Below are 6391 nucleotides of genomic sequence, written 5' to 3'. Positions count from 1 at the left end.
TTCCTGACATCCATCTTTAGTATGGCTTGACTTCATTCCTGTTTCAAACAGCTGGAATTCGAGAAATATATAATGTGATTATTCTGCGCTTTTTATTTTTTATTACTGACGAAGCATTGACATTATGGAAGGTGCTTATATTGTTAAGGGGAAAAAACACATTTGGTTGATTCACTGAGTAAGTCCTATGTGAAAGGTATAATCTTGTGAGATGCGTAATTAGCATTTTAAAAAGCATTTTTATTAGATTGGAATACAGACAAGAATTATTTAAACACCCTTGACTGAGAAACTAAATTACATCAGAAGCAAAGCTTCCATAGTTTATCATTTTATGTTTGATTTAGTACATAGGAGAGAAATGCATTGTTTGACTACACCTTGCCAATGGGTTATAGTGTGGCCTTGGAAAGAAACAATTGACTGAACACAGTACTTTTTGAAAAGATACCTGGAATGTGCATAGATCAGTGCACACTGACCAATGCATAACCTTCTGGGTAAGGCTCTACTCCAGGCATGTGCAAAGTCCGTTTCGGGGGCCTAATCCAGTCTGCCAGTAGATGTCCTGTGGTAAAATCTCAACAACTTTGGGGCAACTTTTGTGGGCCCTCCCTCACGCATGTTCACTTCATCAAATCTGGCCCTCTTTGAAAGTTTGGGCACCCCTTCTCTATTCTGATGGCATGAGTATCATGACGACTGGTAGATTCTTATCTGCTGCGGCCTTCATCCGCCTTCACAGCCATTGTAACATACCACTTATTGTCTTCCACCTGTTCTGCTGTTTAGGACTTCATGGATCATTCTTTGTCTAGCTCCTCCCCTTTGACCTTACCACCTTGGGTGACCCTGCTGGGAGTACGAGATTCCTGACTGCTTCGCACACAAGGGTCATAGGAACGTGCAAGCCCACTCGCCACGACAAGGTGATGAAATAGCAAGTGATGATTACCTGTAATAGGCCCCACTGGCATCACATTTAATGCAGTATCACACCACTTTAAACAGTCATAGTCCCTTCGCCAAGGAATTCTGGAAACTGTGGGTGCTGAGAGCTGTTAGGAGACCCCATTGCCTCCACAGAGCTAGAATTCCCTGGGAAGAAGAGTTGATTGTTAAACCACTCTGAAAACTGTAGCTCTGGACAGAGAACAGGAGTATCTTTACAATTCTAAACACCCTTTATAAACTATACTCCAAAATACAGACTAGGCCACTCTTCTGGTCTGTTTCAGCGAGGAATAGAGAATTAACTCTGAAACTGATGGTTTTTTCCTCCCCATCAGGGACATTTCTTAATAAAATATTTCTATAGTCGCTGGTAGTATTCCTAGTTTATTGAACCGGGAGCTGCTGCTTAAATTGTCAACTCTGTTAGACAGCAGCATATGCAATCTCGCGTGCCTCCAAATGTTTTGGACAACAATTCCCATAATCCCTGACCATTGGTTGGGCTGCCTGGGGCTGATGGGAGTTGGAGCCCAGCAATACCTGGATACCACAGGTTCCTTACCCCTGCGTTACTGGTTTCAGTTAATATCTACTCAAACACTTGTGTTTGTTTGTTTTTGAAAAAGAAAATATACAGTAAGCTGATTAGGAGGTTTGAAAAACACCCTTCATTTAGCTGTGTTGGTACGTGTTCTAAACACATGAGTTGATTCAATGTTCTAGTTTGGGGAAATGATTTCACTTTGGATCTAAAGAAGAGATTATACAGTTTCATTACAGGGTGCTTCCAAGAAACAGCTTAGAAATACTCCCTTGTTGGATATTAGAAACAATCCAGCACTTTCATATTATTGAGTTGAGCCATGAGGGTGAGTCTCAGATGAAGGCATGAATATTTTAAATCAAACCCTTTTCTCTGCTACAGTGAAGCAGTTGACTACTTCCTGTGCCAGTTTAATGATTATAATAGTTGATACGTTTTGCCCTATTCTCTCCCCACCTACTGTTTTTCTTCCTGTCTTAATGAGGTTGCAAGCCTATAGGCAGGGCCCAATTGATTTAACATCTCTACAGTGCCTAAGCAGTCCTTTTAAAAGAGGGACGAAGAATCTGTGGCCTCCCAGATGTTGTTGGACTCCAACTCCCATCATCCTTGATCATTGGCCATGCAAGGTAGGACTGACATCTGGAAGGCTGCAAATTTCCCATCCCTGTCCTGGTCTAAAATAACAAATGATGATGCTGAGTCATGTGATGTTAAGAAGTGGCGGGAAGAATCCTGCTAATTCATCCTTTCCTCTGATTATAGTTCATAGAGTCCTAAGACTATGCGGAAAGGAGAAAATAGTTCCCATGCCTTCACCTGTTGCACACAAAAGGGAATCTTAGCAGTTGCAGCATCTCTCAACCCTGTCAAAAATCTTGTACAAGGTACAGGAGACTTTGAATATGGACTGCTTTTCGCTTCTGGGAGATTCTGCCTGTATTTGGCAATGTTTTGTAGGCCAAGTTGCAGTTGCTTGGGTCAGATGAAGTTGTTTCAGGAGGGAACATGGGAAGTTACCTTATACAGCTTCAGAACATTGGTTCATGTAGCCCAGCATTGTTAACATTAAATGGCAGAGGCTCTCTAGGGGTTGAGACTTCTTCTGTCTTTCTCAACCTTCCCTGAAGACATCAGGGGTCATCCTTGGGACTTCTTGCATGTGAAACATGTATTCTACCACTGAGCTAAGGGAAACCTGGCCACATAAGAGAATGTAAGGAAAGAAATATAAATGAAAGTTCCCAGAATATATAGGACCAGGTTACACAAATGTGTCGTCAGCAGAATATGAGATTTGTAGGATTTATGTCTTCATACCTACTGCAGCTAAATGTATTTGAAGAATAGATATTTATTTTATTATTTAAGTTAACTACTGGCCTTTGCTGAATAACTGCATGATGAACTCTGTCTTCCCTCATTACCTTGTTGCTGTCTTGTTTCCCTTCATTGACTCGTTCTTAAATGTCAGCTTCTAGCTTTCCAGAGCAGGGAGTGTGTCCAATTTCCCTGGGAGTGACAAGCTTAGTATAAGTTGAGGTATTCCAAAATAACACACAGTAATCCTCTTTTCAGGCCAGCCCTTGCAAAGTGAGCCATCTGCAAACTAACAAACACTTGAGCGTATCACTTGACATTCTCGTCAGTAAGAGGGTTATGGCAAATGTGCAATCATCCCTGTTATTTATTGAAAATGACTTTTTTATTGGTCCTCCTCTCCAATGAGCACAAGAGATCATCAATTTTTAAAAGCTTAAGCAAATAATTCATCATTAATTATTTTTCTTCTATATTTATCCCCCCCCCCTTTAAAAATGTAGAATTGACTCTGTTAAGTTTGTTATTCCCAAATTCCTTATTCTGCAATGGTGTAATTTAGTGGACATGTTGTGTTTGTGTGTTTAGTGTCACTTACCTCTTTGCTGGGTTTCAGATCGAATGCTACTATTATTTGGAGTACCTATATTTTTGGCTAACTTAATAGTTCCATGCACAGGCAACTATTATTTTTCCCAATCAAACCTGAAGTGGCACCTCAGATATTGTTTAAAATTCTGCTATCATACATTCTTTTGATATTGTGAGTTGCTATTGAAATGATAGTTTAATCTATTTTTTAGTCTAATGATTGAAAACACACATGGTAATCTGTGGTCCTCCAGATATTGTTTGACTCAAAACTCCCATCTGCCCCAGTTAGCATGGGCAATCATCAGGGATGATGGGAATTGGAGTTCAACAACATCTAGAGGACCAACACTGAATTTCCTACAAGCAAAGATTATTGGTTTGTTAGCTTATCGCATTCTCAATAAATTGTCCAAAGCCAATACAATTAAAACAGTCCTGACTTTACCATTCTGCTGGAATGGCCAAACTGCATATTATGTTAATTGTGGCCGTGCATTACGCACCAGGGCTGGCCCTACAATGAGGCAGAGTGAGACAGCTGTCTCAGTTGGCAGATGCTGAGGTGTGGGGAGGAAAAGAGCTGTGAGTGCCTTGTATTGCCTACACTAGCCTGCTGCCTTCAAGTGCAGTGGAAAGTACTGTCCTTCTACCAGTACTGGAGTAAGATTCAGCAACCAGTCCAATTGAGTTCTCTAGGTGATTTAGGGGCAAGGCCCACCCTGTCCTTTACCTTCAGGCAGCAAAATGTGTTCAGATGCCCCTGTTTGGCACCAGTAGCAGCTTTCCTCCTGCAGCAAATAGGAGCTGCAAGAGTACAGGCCTGTGGGACACAGGGAAGTATCTTACAGCTTCCTTCCCACATGCCGAGGTCCCAGTCCTGACAAGCCTCTGATTCAGAATCTGAACCTGAGGAGTCCCAGCCTGCACAGGAGTCCCCGCCTCCAGGTCCGGCTGAGCCGGGGCAGGGGCTTGAATCTGAAGGGCCTGCACCTGTGCCGGATCCTCAGGAGCAGACACCAGATGTATCCACTCTGGCTCTGGAGGTGATTGAGGGCCCATTGCCTGCAGATGTGCCTCTCCTAGCCCTGTCAGGGGAAGGTGAAGCTGCCCCTGGGTCCAATAACCCTCCAGCCTCTCCTGAGCTGCAGAGGCTCAGGGCAGAGAGGCAGAGGGAACTGGTTTCTCCCAGAAGGAGTGCTCGCCTTAAGGCCAGGAGAGGCGGGTCACCTGTGGGCCGGGACCGCCCCTGGCCTCAGAGGAAATAAAGGCCAGTCAGCCCAGTCCCAGGTTGCAGGAGCAACGTGGTTGGAAACCTGTTTCTGCCAGCACCCAGACCTGTTCTTCCAGAGTTCCCGACCACGCTCGGCTTCTTGCTTTGGACCCCGCCTCGCCCTTGGTGGACAGTCTCCAGACCCTCGACCCAGGACCGGACTCTGACCACGCCTCATGGTAACCTCCCCCCGGGACCAGCAAAGCCTCCCTCTAGCCACTATTTAAACAACCAGATACGTTTAAATGCATGTTACATTTAATGTAACAAATAGAGTATTCATCTAAACTTGTTTTACTCTAATTTGAATTTTCAAGGGTGAAATATGTTAGAATCATAGAATTGTAGAGTTGGAAGGGATCCTGAGGGTCTTCTAGTCCACCCCAAGCAACAGAGGAATCTTATCTTGCTCCCTGCCTTGAACACCTTCCCCGTTTCTGCTTTACAACATAGTGGTTGAGGTGTGTAAATAAGAACTACAGATAGTCTGACTAGCAGATGGAACAAAATACTTTCTGTATTGTAGGAGCCCATAAAGTTAGTGCTGGATAAAAGGGGCAGGAGGAAGAGTGATCGTTCTTTCTGGGGATTCATCTGGACATATGGCATATGGAAGAATGAGACTTCCATTCCCTGGAGTCTGGTACAGTCAGTGTAGGCCCTTCAAGTCTCTTGAGCTATCCCTGAACAGCATGTGGTGCAATGGTTAGAACAGGCTTCCTCAACCTCAGCCGTCCAGATGTTTTGAGACTACACTTCCCATCATCCTTGTCCACTGGTCCTGCTAGCTAGGGATCATGGGAGTTGTAGGCCAAAACATCTGGAGGGCTGAGGTTGAGGAAGCCTGGGGTGGAATGTAGGAATAAGACCTAGGAGACCAGGGTTCAAATTCCCATCCAGCCATGGAACTTTCTGGGTGCCCCTGAGTCCGTCACCACTCCTTAGCCTCTAATTTACCTCACAGTGTTATTGTGAGGATACTATGGAGTGGGGAGAACCATGTGCACTACCTTGAGCTTTTTGGAGGGACAGTGGGATATAAATATGATAATAAATAGATATCAATAAATCAATCATGGGTTTTTTTTTGTGTGATGCCCATTGAACAGAAAGGGTATGCATTTACATGGGCTAAGGTTTCCAAGTGAGGGTTTTCCCAAGCCACTGAAGCGATTTCAACAAAATACCATATTTTCATGTGAGTTTGGTGAGGTGGAGGTTGGCTTTTTACAGGTATTTGTGCTACTGAACTTCAACACATAAAAGAAACAAAAGGAGGCCAGGTCTTTGAAACTTGTTTGTCAAAGAGCTGTGAAGCATCTGCTTCCCAAGTTCAACTTTTATTCTTTTCAGAAGAATTGCTGCCCACATTATAATTAGTTTCTACTGAGGTTATTTTCCCACCAGCACTTACAGTAGTTCTTTCGAAATTACACTCCCCCCCCCCTTTTGGTAATCTTTGAAGAACACTGTAAATGTAGCATACATGGCATGCTAGAAGTACATAAGACAAAAAGTCCCTGCCCTGAGGGACTTAAAGTCTAATTCCAACAGACAACAATTAATGGGATGACAATTTAATTCAAGAGTGGGGGGAGATGTCAACAAAGAGATCAGTACTTGAAGGCTTCTGGAGAGAAACGGATTTGGAGCAGGGATTTGAATGTGGGGGATGGCTTTTGTCAAGACCAAGAAGTGGGAAGCTGCTC

The sequence above is a fragment of the Podarcis muralis genome, chromosome 3 (genome assembly GCF_964188315.1).
Source record: "Podarcis muralis chromosome 3, rPodMur119.hap1.1, whole genome shotgun sequence".
NCBI classification, from domain to species: domain Eukaryota; kingdom Metazoa; phylum Chordata; class Lepidosauria; order Squamata; family Lacertidae; genus Podarcis; species Podarcis muralis.
Note: the sequence above shows the minus strand (reverse complement) of the source record.